The 13,115-nt window shown below is 35.4% G+C and overlaps 1 protein-coding gene and 1 long non-coding RNA gene across 3 annotated transcripts in view; one reads left to right on the forward strand and one right to left on the reverse strand.

Annotated features, from left to right (window-relative positions):
- The window catches only part of PDE11A (phosphodiesterase 11A), a 468,580-nt gene that overhangs the window by 236,298 nt on the left and 219,167 nt on the right, over positions 1–13,115 (forward strand). The gene's annotated exons all lie outside the window — the stretch shown is intronic.
- LOC141507707 (uncharacterized) overlaps positions 1–13,115 on the reverse strand; it is a 145,465-nt gene that overhangs the window by 33,153 nt on the left and 99,197 nt on the right. The gene's annotated exons all lie outside the window — the stretch shown is intronic.

Genomic DNA, 13,115 nt, shown 5'->3' on the forward strand with positions numbered 1-13,115 from the left:
AAAAAAAAGAGTTCAGACTAATATGCCCAGTAAGTTTTTTTGGGATCTTCCTTTGCAAATATCAGAAATATTCTAAATGTATTTCAAAAAAAGACATTCCAAACAGTTTTTGAATAGTAGGGATAGGTGTCTATAGCTGAATATTTTGGAAATAGGGAGTGTACTGTGGTCAAGAGTTAATGCCCCATGCTGGATATAATTCAACAAATCATATTGAGACCCTTTGTTCTCCTTTGTTCTTAGAGAGCCCTAAGTTGGTCACAATATCAGGTGTCCTCAGAGCATCCCAAAATTACCTGCTAATTAAAGACAATGTGAAAAAATACAAATATGGGGAGTTTGGAGAGATCAAGATTGAATACAAATATTTAGTTGTACAAACTACTGAATTGTTAGTAAAACTAGTATCCCTTTATATGCAAACAAATGGCTTTAATACATTAAACAAATGTATTGTAGCATCTTGAAAGGAGCAATCATTTGATTGAATTGCTCCACTGGTTTCATGTTCTCTGTTCAGTACTTAGAAACTTAGAAACTCAAGAAAGCAGTCATTAGAAAAGCTCTAAGGATGCATTAATAAATTGGATTACCAATTTGTTGTAGAAAATCAATCTCATTGTAAATCACAATAAGGCATCAAGGAACAAAGGGAACCAGAGATAGCTTTGTAATTGTAAGAGTTGGATTTTCTCTTTTGTAAAATGTTTATTCATTTTCTAGAATGCTATATATGCAGGATCATAAATGAATGACACTAACAATTGAATGTTGGGACATTTTAAAATTGTGAACTAATAAAAAGGCCCCTTTATGAAAGATGACCTTAGCTGAAAATTGGCCAGATCTGTTTCATTGATGACCTTATTTTTCACACCAAATTCATTTTGGGATATAGCTTCCCACTATCACTTATCTTCTCACTCTTCCAAAAATAGCTAAACAGAAACAACTATTACAATGATCCCATATCATATATTAATTTTTAAAAGATAAAATGATTTGGGATATCTCACTATTACCCAGATGGATGAAATAATAAACTTATTAGGGGGAACTCAGCAATAAGAACATTATGGAATAGAGACAAGTCAAAAATATATATTTCATATAGAACTGATTTTCTATGGGCTTCAGAAAATCTAATAACACTGTTTTAGAAATGAACAATAATATTCCATAGTATTCTTGTACTTGTTTAACCATTCCCCAATTGATGGACATCTCAATTTCCAATTCTTTGCCATTATATAAAGAGCTGCTATGAAAAAGTATGGATCATAGATCTAGAGTTGGAAGGAATCTAAGATTCAAATGATGTATACAAGCTCATTTAATTAGTAAAGAGAACTCAAGCTTCTTCTGATTTGAAGTCTAGAAGTATCTGGCAATTTCAATTATCCAAAACAAAGTCAAGTACCAAAAGCAAACAAAAAAAAAGTTCCTAGGAAGTAACAGCAAATGCTCCATCCTTCTAATACTTAAATTTACTACTTTTTTTTCCTTTAGGCTTTTGCAAGGCAAATAGGTTAAGTGGCTTGCCCAAGGCCACACAGCTAGGTAATTATTAAATGTCTGAGATGGGATTTGTACTCCTGTCTCCAGGGTCGGTGCTCTCTCCACTGTGCCACCTAGCCACCCAAATTTACTACCTTTTAAGAAAGTTCCTCAGGTTTTTCCCTTAGCACCTCTTTATTCTTATTTTACATGTAATTCTATCTAGTATGTTATCTGATTTTTCAATCCACAATAGATGAAAAAAAATCAAGTTAGTATACAAAAGAAAAGAGAGACTGAATTAAGGGAGATTAAGGACAAAGAAATAGATTTTTTTAGGTTTTTGCAAGGCAAATGGAGTTAAGTGGCTTGCCCAAGGCCACACAGCTAGGTAATTATTAAGTGTCTGAGAGTGGATTTGAACCCAGGTACTCCTGACTCCAAGGCCGGTGCTTTATCCACTTCACCACCTAGTCGCCCCAAAGAAATAGATTTTTAAGCCAAGTAAACAACAACAAAAATTTATCACTGACAACTTGACAATGAGGGAGACAGAAAAAAAATCAGGTTAAGTGGCAAAAAAACCCCTAAAAATAATAAAATAGTTTATGTAGACTAGGAATTAACTGTTCCTTAAATGTTTGGTAGAATTCACTTATAAATCCATCTGGACCTGGAGACTGTTTCTTAAAAAGTTTATTGATGGTTTCTTCAATTTCTTTTTCTGAAATGGAGTGATTTAAATATTTTAATTCCTCTTCTGTTAATCTGGGCAATTTGCATTTTTGTAAATATCCATCCATTTCACTCAGGTTATCCAATTTATTGGCATACAGTTTGTCAAAGTAGAACTGAGTTATCTTTTTTATTTCCTCCTCATTGATGGTTAGTTTACCTTTTTTATTTTGATACTGGTAATTTGGTTATTTTCTTTTTTATCAGATCAACCAAAGTTTTTTCTAATTTATTTTTTTCATAAAACTAACTCTTAATTTTATTTATGAGATCAATGGTTTTATTGCTTTCAATTTTATTAATCTGTCCCTTGATTTTCAGAATTTCTCATTTAGTATTTATTTGGGGATCTTTAATTTGTTCTTTTTCTAGCTTTTTTTAGTTGCATACCCAATTCATTGATCTCCTCTTTCTCTATTCTATTCATATAGGCATTTAGAGCTATAAAGTTTCCCCTCAAAATTGCCTTGACTGCATCCCATAAATTTTGGTAAAACGTCTCATTGGTATCATTTTCTTGGATATAATTATTGATAATTTCTATTATTTGCTGTTTGATTCATCCATTATTTAAGATTGTTATTTAGTTTCCAATTAGTTTTTGATATATCTTTCCAAGACCTTTTATTACATGTAATTTTTATTGCATCATGGTCTGAGAAGTATATATTTATTTTTCTGCCTTTCTGCATTTGATTATAAGGTTTTTGTACCCTAGTACATAGTCAATTTTGGTATAGATTCCATGTACTGCTGATAAAAATGTATATTCTTTTCTATCTCCATTAAATTTTCTCAAGTCTATCATGCCTTCTTAACTTTCTTCTTGTTTATTTTATGGTTGGATTTATCTAGTTCTGAGAGAGGAAGTTGAGGTCCCCTATTATTAAAGTTTTGTTATCTATGCTTCCTTGTAATTCACTCAACATTTTCTCTAGGAATTTGGATGCTATACCATGCATATATGTTTAGTAATGATATAGCTTCAATACCAATGATGCCTTTTAAGAAGATGTAGTTTCCTTTCTTATCCCTTTTAATGAAATTGATTTTTGCTTTTATTTTATTTGAGATCAGGATCACCACCCCTGATTTTTTTACTTCAGCTAAGGCATAATATATTTTGCTCCATCCATTTACCTTTACTCTGTATGTATCTCTCTGCTTTAAATGTGTTTCTTGTAAACAACATGTTGTAGGACTCTGATTTTTAATCCATTCTGCTATCCACTTTCGTTTTATGGGACAGTTCATCCCATTCACATTCACAGTTAAGATCACTAATTATGTATTTCCCTCCATGCTATTTTTCTTCATTTGTATTTCTCTATTTTCTTTCCTCTCATTCCTCCTGACAAAAATTTTACCCCTTTACCCTTTAACTTTTCTTTTAAAATTTAACTTCCAGTTTATTTTCACTTATACTTTCACCTTCCCTTTTATCAGTCCCTTCTTTCCTTATCTTTCCCTTTCCCCTGTCGTCCCCCCCCCACACATTAGGATAGATTTTTAAACCCAAATGGAAATGTAGCTTACTCTCTCTCTCTGAGTGAAATATATTGAATAGAATTTACTCTGGGTTCACAATCTCCATTCTTTTCCTCTAAAATTATAAATCTTTGTGCCTCTTCACCTGGTGTCATTTATCTCTCAAGTACTATTAATCAAGTATCATCAATCACAATTTGATTATTTGATTTCTTGATAAACTCAGATTATGATCAAAGTATCATCACAGATTGATTGATTGCTTGATAAGCAACATTCTCTCAAATTACATCAAATTATAATTATAAGAATTTTTACCTAACCCCCCCTTTTCAAGTACCCTCCAAGGATGCCCAATCCTCCTCATGAGTCAAAATATCATCTAATCATTTCTTGAACTATTTGTATCCTCCCCTAGACCTGTTTTCCCTCACACTTTTACCCTCCCTACCACCAACACCCCCAATCAGGGTACTTTAGCCCTTGTTAAATGAAGCAAGGATTAAGTCAAATCTGATTTAATCAACCACAAGAATCTTAAAGGTCTCTAAGTTCTGGGAGGCTCAGAAGGTCTCTAAAAAACTTTACAAATTATTGCAAGGGAGACAGTTACTCAGGACCTCCCCGTTTATGATGGCCTCATCAGAGGAAAGTTCTAAGCTTTGAATTAAAGTGGGTCAAAGTGTGTCAAAATATAATGAGACATTTAACTTTAGAGCTAACACCATTGTTTTTCATTGGGGCTTTTTGTCTCAAACACAGTGAAGCCATCTTGGAGTTCTTCAATAGAGAGATAAAACCCAAATCCTTTAAGTCCAATCTCTTCAATTATATTGGACCCTTTAATTATCCTAAGAGAAGTAATTAGAAATAGAATTAGAATTAGAATTATATTTTCCCTTTTAGGGTTGTATTTGATGGTCTTGACCAATATTTGTTTTGTTTTTTCTTTCCCTTTTTCATTTACCTTTTTATGCAACTCTTGTGTCCTATATTTGGCAATTCAATTCTCTGTTCAGTTCTGGTCTTTGTGACAGGAAATTTTGGAAGTCCTCTATTTCATTGAACATCCATATTTTCCCCTGACAGTATAAACTGAATTTTTCAGGGTAATAAATTCTGGGCTGCAATCCCAGGTCCTTTGCCCTCCATATAGTATTCCTGGTCTTTCAGTCCTTCAGTGTTGAGTCTGATGGGTCCTGTATGAGCCCTGATTGTGTTTCCATTGTATTTAAATTGTTTTCTTTTTGCTGCTTGCACTATTCTCTCCTTTTTTTGAGAATTCTAGAATTTAGCTATAATAGCCCTTAGAGTTTTTATCCTGCAGTCTCTTTCTGGAGGGGTTCTGTGGATTCTTTCAATGTTTATATTGTCTTCTTGTTCTAGCAGATTTGGACAGCTTTCCCTAAATACTTCATGCCTGATGTTTTCTGGATTCTTTTTTTGATCTAGGCTTTCTGGTAATCTGATGATTTGTAGATTATCTCTCTTGGATCTGTTTTTCAGATTGTTTGTTTTTACTAAAAGGTTCTTCAATTTTTTCAGCCTTTTTATTTTGTTTGATGGAATCCTGTATCTCATAAACTCATTGGTTTCTATTTTATCAATTCTAATTTTTAGGTTTTATTTTCTTCAATAACCTTGTGTGTTTCCTTTTTAAAGGTATTGAATTCTCTAATCAAGTTCTCATGATTTTCCTGCTAGACTCCCATTTTTTTCCCATTTTTCTTCTTCCTCTCTTCTTTGGTTTTTAAATTCTTTTTAAAGCTCTTTGATGAGCTTTTGGATTTGAGTTCAACTCTTTTGAGACATCCTCTGTGAGTGATTTTTCACTGATTTCTTCTTTTGACATGGCATTGTTATCATCTTTGTCTGTAAAGTAGTTTCCTATATTGAGTGCTCTTTTCGCTTTTTTTCCTCATCTTTGCAGTTTTAGCTCTGCTCCTGGGGTATAGGGAGTGTAGATACAAGCTTTTTATGCTAGGGTTGGGAATCTGGTTCCTGGCTTGTCATTGGCCAAGATGTTGCCTATGCTATTCAGGCCTTGCTTTTACAGAGCTTTCTTTCCTCCTTTATGTCCAGGTTCTGACCTAGCAGTGGTTTGTTTGTGACCCAACCCTGTCTTTTTCCCCAGTGTTCCCAGGGTTCAGACTTTGTTTGGGTTTGGGACCCTCCCTGCTGGCTTGCTATATTGCTGCTGGGACCTCTACTGTTGTCAAGCTGTCAGGACTGGGACTGCACTGTGGTTAAAAGCCTCCCTCTGGCTTTCCTACTCTCTAGCCTCTTGGGCTTTACTTCCCCTTTACCCCCAAGGAGACAGACCTTCACTGAAGATGCTGCATGATGTATACCATTGAAAACTTCTTTGAATCTTCTCCTTTTCTCGGTGGGATCTGTGGCTTGATTGTCAGTGCAGAGGCTTCATTTATCTTTGGTAGGAAAAACTCTGAGAGCATGTTAGCTTCACCTCACCATCCTATCCGTTATTGTTCTCAAAAACTACAACAGGCTAGGGTAATTTAATGTAAGGGGATGCAGCCTTCAGTAACTCCCTAGGTCATTTTTTGAAATATTTAAGGCAATGAAGTTAAGTGACTTGCCCAAAGTCACACAGCTAGACAATTATTAAGTGTCTGAGGCTTGATTTGAACTCAGGTACTCCTGACTCCAGGGCCAGGCACTGTGCCACCTAGCTGCCCCCCAGGTCATTTTTTAAAAAATCACAGTTTAATACAATAATTGATATTGATGGTAATTTCCTGAATCAAGACGAAAAAAAATAGCACTGTGGTATCTATTCCTTAAAAAAGATGGAGAATTGCATATTTACAATACCCAGTAGATTGTTGTTACATTGTTTTTCAGTTGTGTCCAACTCTTGGAAATACCATTTAAGCCAAAGGAGTAGTTTGCCATTTCCTTTATTCAGCTCATTTTACAGATGAGGAACTGAGGCATATAGAGTTAAGTGACTTATCCACACAATTAGTAAATATATGAAGCCAGATTGAACTCAGGAATACAAGGTTTCCTGACTCTAAGCCTGGCACTCAATCTGCTTCATCATCTAGCTGTCACATCTAACACAGTGCCTTGCACTCAAATATTGGTACCTAGTATGTGCATAAAATAATCAATTATCTGTTATCAAATATTGGTTAAGTGATTTAAAAATATTTCAGTCAAAATAAGTTTTACTATAGCATATAGACTCATAGAATATTCACAATTCATTCTTTTATAATGTAAGATTCCTGAGGAAACTTTATAAGGAGTTAATCATACTCACTGATTTAAGAGTATATTCATAGAGTAGTCTACTCTTTCCCCCACCTACCTATTAAAATTGAAAATCAAAATATTCACTCTTTCTCAGTCCTTTACAATTATTTTTATGGTTTTTGCAAGGCAATGGGGTTAAATGACTTGCCCAAGTCCATACAGAGAGGTAATTACTAATTGTCTGAGACCAAATTTGAATTCTGGTACTCCTGACTTCAGGGTTGGTGTTCTATCCACTGTGCCACCTACTTATCCCTTCTTTACAATTTTCAAGGATCAATCCTTGAGGAGTTCAGCAATCACACCTTCCATGTCTTTCAGTGTCTGAGGATAAAAGTCAACTGGAGCTGATAACTTGAATCAATATAGGGCATCAAGGTGCTCTCTTATTATCATTTCTCCACTCATCTTAGGTATCAAGTCCCTATTAGTCATTTTTAAAAATGTCATTTCCAGGCCTAAGTTGCTTCTCTTTGGCAGAGAAATCATAAGTAAAATAATTCTGGAGAAGGTTTTTCTTGGAAATCACAAAAAGTGGGTCTGGACCTGTGGTATATCATTAGGATAAAGAATTCCAGGACAAGGAAATGTCTTCTACTAATGAAAATCAGTAACTTGTCTGTATCTTATGAGATAGCTTCAGAGTTGTCTAAAAATCAGAGAAGTTAAGTGACCTATCCAGAGTGCTGAACCCAGCTTTTCCTGGTTCTGAGATCAGTCTTTCACACACTGCCTTTAAAACATACAGATAAACTACAGGAATATTCTCTGCTAAATCAGAAATGCAAGATGCAATCAGTTAGTCACCTTAATGCCAGAGTGCTTGACACTCTGTGCTAAGCAATAGAGGATACACTGCTCTCAAAGCTCATCTTTTTGGGGAGACAGAATGCTAGTAACTATCCACAAACAAGATATATAAAGAACAAATTGAAGATAACCAATAGAGGGAAGGCACTAGTGTCAAGGGGCATCAGGGAAAGTTCTCAGAGAAGCTGAATTTGAGCTGGGCCCTGATGGAAGCTAGAGAATGGACTTGAGGGAGAAGAATATTCCATGCATATAGCAATATACTTGGAGTTGGAAGATGGTGTGTTTTCTGCAAGGAATAGCAAGGAGACTAGTGAAACTTGAACACAGAATATGAGGAGAGAATATGGTGTCAAAAAACTAGAATGGTGGGAGAGGATCAAATTGTGAAGGCCTTTGAATACCAAGGGAAGAATTTTGTATTTGCTCCCGGAACAATAGAATAAATCAACCAAGTTGTACTACCTTGAATTGTAAGATGAGAAGTCCATTAGGCAAGTACTTAGTGCTTTTTTAGAGTTTCATATCATCATTCTCTCAGATGTATCATCATTGACTATTGTCTAAGAAAACTCAGTTCTTGAGAGTCATAGGGGATTGCCAAAGGATGACTGACCAATTCATTGAACTATTGTGGATACAAAGTACACATTTCCTACATCAAATTGCATCAGTATTCCTCCAATGATGGCAGATTTCATGGTATATTGGGAGGAGCTATAGACTTGAGATCAGAAATCTTGACCCAGCTACTATAATGCTTATTGTGGTCTTGGGTAGAGAGTTATACTTTTTCAAACCTCAACCTCCCTTTAGATATAATGAAGGGATTGAATTAGATGATATCTAAGGAGACCTTTCCAGTTTTAAATCCCATACTCCTATGCCAAAGAAGAGAACCACAATTCCCTCAAAATATTTCTCAGTGCCACTTTCAACAACAAAAATCTGAGCTTCATAGGCTTGCTTACTCCAAATGCCATTTCTTACAGTCCAAACTGAATCTCTAGGCAGAATAACTAAACAGTAGAATGACCCTTTTGTTTCCATGTAGCTTTCAACAAGACATTCCTCAAAGCTGCATCTCTTTAAGTTGATTTATACTCCATGTTATTCAGGTCAACAGTTATCTTTCATTCCATTTTAAATTTAAAACCTCCAAATCCTTTTTCAAATTGATAAAAAAATCTTTTGTGATAGATATATCTAGAAAGTCATCCTAACAGATCATTTGGTGGAAAGATTTCTCTGAAAGTCCCTTTTTGGACATTTCATTTTATTCAAAAAGAAGGTGATTTCTTAAATATTTGGCAGTGGGAGCTGATGATTTCTCACTTTCTAGGCATTTTCTAGTGCCTCTGAAACCTGTCATCTTCTCGTTACTGATCTCTAGACACTAGTGTTTGATGCATTTAGATGACTACTGGCAGGTCATTCCAAATAAATTGTCCTTTACTTCTCTGTGGCCTTTTTTTTTTTTTTGGTATAGGTTGGCTGCTTGGGGCAGAAACTTGCTTTATTTCCTTGGGGATTATCAATATCAATTCTCTGTGATTTTCTTCTTAAATCTGATGTCAATTTAGTTCTCAAGCTTTTGGTCTGGCAGCCAGAGCTGTAAATCTATCAATAATATTGTCACACTTTTACTCTTGAGATGGCCAGTTTGGGGCTCTCAGTAAATTCTGAGTTTCTCCTTGCCATTGAATAGGGCTTTGGATCATGCTCTTCTCACCCAGTTACTGTAAGAGTACATTTCTCATTTCAGTAATGAATAACCATTCCAACCCATAATGAATCAACATTCAAGTCTACCCGGATGCAATTTCTGTTGATTTCAGGGAAGAGCTTTCTTGTCAATGTTGACAAGAAAAGGGAAAATGTGCCCTGTTACCGAGCTCCATGTAAAATAGGAGAAAAGCTTGCTCTGATTATGTTTCTCAGGCTTGACCAGTTTCTCTTGAGATATAGTTAAATTACTCTGTTCTGCTTTCCAGCCTATACTTTTCCCTCCCCAATATCATCCCTCCCTTCACATGTATACATAAACAATTCTTTCTAATTCTATAGGATTGATTTTTTGTTATGGGATTACAGATTCCTAGATTTAAGACTGGAAAGGGTCCTAAAGATTACAGTCTAACCTCATTTTTCTTTTTTTTTTTAGGTTTTTTTTTTTTTGCAAGGCAAATGGGGTTAAGTGGCTTGCCCAAGGCCACACAGCTAGGTAATTATTAAGTGTCTGAGACCGGATTTGAACCCAGGTACTCCTGACTCCAAGGCCGGTGCTTTATCCACTACGCCACCTAGCCACCCCTAACCTCATTTTTCAAATGAAGAAATTGAGGTCTAGAGAGCTTATTTGAATTACCCAGGTAGAAACAAGTATTAAGTGTATAGCCTGAGATTTGAACCCATATCTAAATTGTTTTCTTTCCTCTGCATCATTATCTGATTTTTGCTTTTCTAGGAGACAGTTCAAACTCAAATAATTGAAATTGGCATTTAGTCATTTTTTTCAGTCAGATCTGAGTCTTTGGAACTTTTTTGGAAGTTTTCTTGGCAAAAATACTGGAACTGTTTGCCATTTACTTCTTCAGATCATTTTATAGATGAAGAAACCGAGGCAAAAAGGGTTAAGTGGCTTGCACAGGGTCACACAACTACTAAGAATCTGAGGCTATATTTGAACTTCAGTCTTCCTGGCTCCAGGTCCAGAATTCTAACTACCATACCGCCTAGATGCCCCATTGAAATGACTTTTACAAAATTGTGATTTATTTTTGGAATGCTAAAGAGAATTTCAAGTCACAGAGAAAATGCACAAAACCATTTGGACTTTTAATTTTGCATCTTTCTTGATACAGAGGCTTAGATAAACTGTACCTTGAGGACCAAAAAAAAGCTTGTAATAATTTCATTCTTGTTAAAGCTATTGTGATTCTAGTATTTCCTTTTGAATTTAGGGTCAATATAGTTGCTTGCTACAACTGTTTAAAAATTGTCTTGTGTATTTGATATGGCTAAACTTCTCAAACTTAATATTTGTAGCTGATAAAACAGTAAATTAATTAACTCTTTTTTTTGTGAATGCTACTATTCTCAAAACCCTTAGCTTAATGCTTTTTGCCTCATTCAGATATTTTATCACATGTAAATACTAACTTCCTAGCATGAAATTAAATGAAAATAGAACTTTTAACTTTTATGAACTTAAAGAACTGGATTTGATAAGTAATAATAGTTCCAATTTCTTCATTTGTAAAATGGGTGAATTAGATTCTTGACTGCTAAAGTCCCTTCCCAATCAAAATCTATGTTCTTAACTGTGTGCAGAAACATAAGTCAAGCAGGTCCTCCAGATTTTCCCTGTTGTGGACATTTGCTAGCATTTAGCTATTAGTAGCATCACATGATTTGGAAGATGTGGATATTATAAAATTAAAAAGACTGAGTGAAAAAGCTTGTAAAATTAACATAGTGAAAAGGAAACCAGATTTGGAGAATAGGAAATCTAAATATGAATCCTACATACTAGCTTGGAGGATACAAACCCTTATTTCTCCTAATCCCTTCCTCATCTTCTCCAACTCCAACCCTTTCAGCTTAGACCCTTACTTTTTACTCTACTGAGAAAAATCAAGGGGAAAAACAACATGGCATAGTAGATAGAGAGCTGTCCCACTTTCTAACCAGCCATCAAGATTTGGGTTTAAGTCTTGCTTCTCATTTATATTGGTTGTGCAAACTTGGGCAAATCACTTAAATTCCTAAAGTCAATTCTGTAAGATTGAAAAGTTGCAAAGGAGTTATTGACCTGCATTGTAAAAGAGAGTTCCCTTATCCAGGAATTCTCAGTTTTGTCTGACTTTTTGTGACCCCATTTGGGGTTTTCTTGGCAAAGAAACTGGAATGGTTTGTCATTTATTTCTTGTTCATTTTACACATGAGGGAACTGAGGCAAACAGAGCTAAATGACTTGCCCAGAATCACACAGCTAAAAGCATCTATAGCCAATTTGAACTCAGGAAGATGAGTTTTCCTGACTGCAGGTCCAATAATAGTGGGTACACTGAGCTACCTAGCTGCTCAGGAAGTCATGATATGAATTATATCAAAGACCTAGTCACTTTTCCATATTTAAACAAAAGAGATAGAAAGAAAGAGAAAGGAAGGAAGGAAGGAAGGGAAAGAATGAAAGAAAGAAAAAGAAAGAAAGAAAAAGAAAGGAAGGAAGGAAGAAAGGAAGGAAGAAAGAAAGACAGGAAGGAAGGAAGAAGAAAGAAAGAAAAAAGAGAGAGAATCTTTTGTAGTGATGGCCTACATCTTAAAATCCACTGACAACATCCACTGTTTCACCAGTCTCCTTCAATAAAGTAACTCTTTTTGCAAAGACTAACCTCTTTATATGTGCCTTTGACCCCATTCCCTCCTCTTCTCTCCAGTAGGTTGACTTCTCAGTCATGCTCTCCAACACTATTAAGCATCATCCTCTCCCTATTTACAGATTATTTCCATATTACCTTTAAACATGCCCAAGTCTTCCCATCCTTAAAAATCCATTAATAGACTGATATCTTATTTCTTTCCCTCCTCTCTTAAACCAATCTCATGGAAAATGCTTTCTAAACTTGTCTCTACTTCCTTATCTTACATTCATTCACCTTTTGCAGGTTGACTCATCATTCAGCCAAAACTGTTCTCTCCAAAATTTTCAGTCATGGTTTAATTGCCAATTCTGATGATTTTTTTCTAAGTCCTCATCCTTCTAAACCACCTCCTGTATTTGATGTTGTTAACCACCTTCATCTCATGCATATTTTTTCCTTTCTGGGCTTTCATGACACTGCTTTCTCCTGCTACCTATCTGACAGATATTTCTTAAATTTTTACTCGCTTAGACACTGGGCTGTGAAGTGGATAGAGCACTGGCCTTGGAGTCAGGAGGACAGGAATGCAAATTTAGTCTCAGACACTTGCTAGCTGTGTGATCTTAGACAAGTCACTTAACTTTGATTACCTCACATCTAGGACCGTCTCCATTTGTCCTGATTCATATTTGGCTCCTGGACCCAGATGACTCTGGAGGAGAAAGTGATGCTGGTGATAACACAGTACCCCCTCACTCAAATCAATTCATGTGCTTGTCAAGGTATCACCTCCCCTGATGTCTTTTGTTAAGTTGTTTTTTTTTTTTTTGCAAGGCAATAAGGTTAAGCAATTTGCCCAAGAGAACTCAGCTAGGTAATTAAATGTCTGAGGCTGGATTTGAACTCAGGCCTTCCTGACTCCAGGGCCGGTGGTGC

This window comes from Macrotis lagotis, chromosome 1 (assembly GCF_037893015.1).
Source record: "Macrotis lagotis isolate mMagLag1 chromosome 1, bilby.v1.9.chrom.fasta, whole genome shotgun sequence".
NCBI classification, from domain to species: Eukaryota; Metazoa; Chordata; class Mammalia; order Peramelemorphia; family Peramelidae; genus Macrotis; species Macrotis lagotis.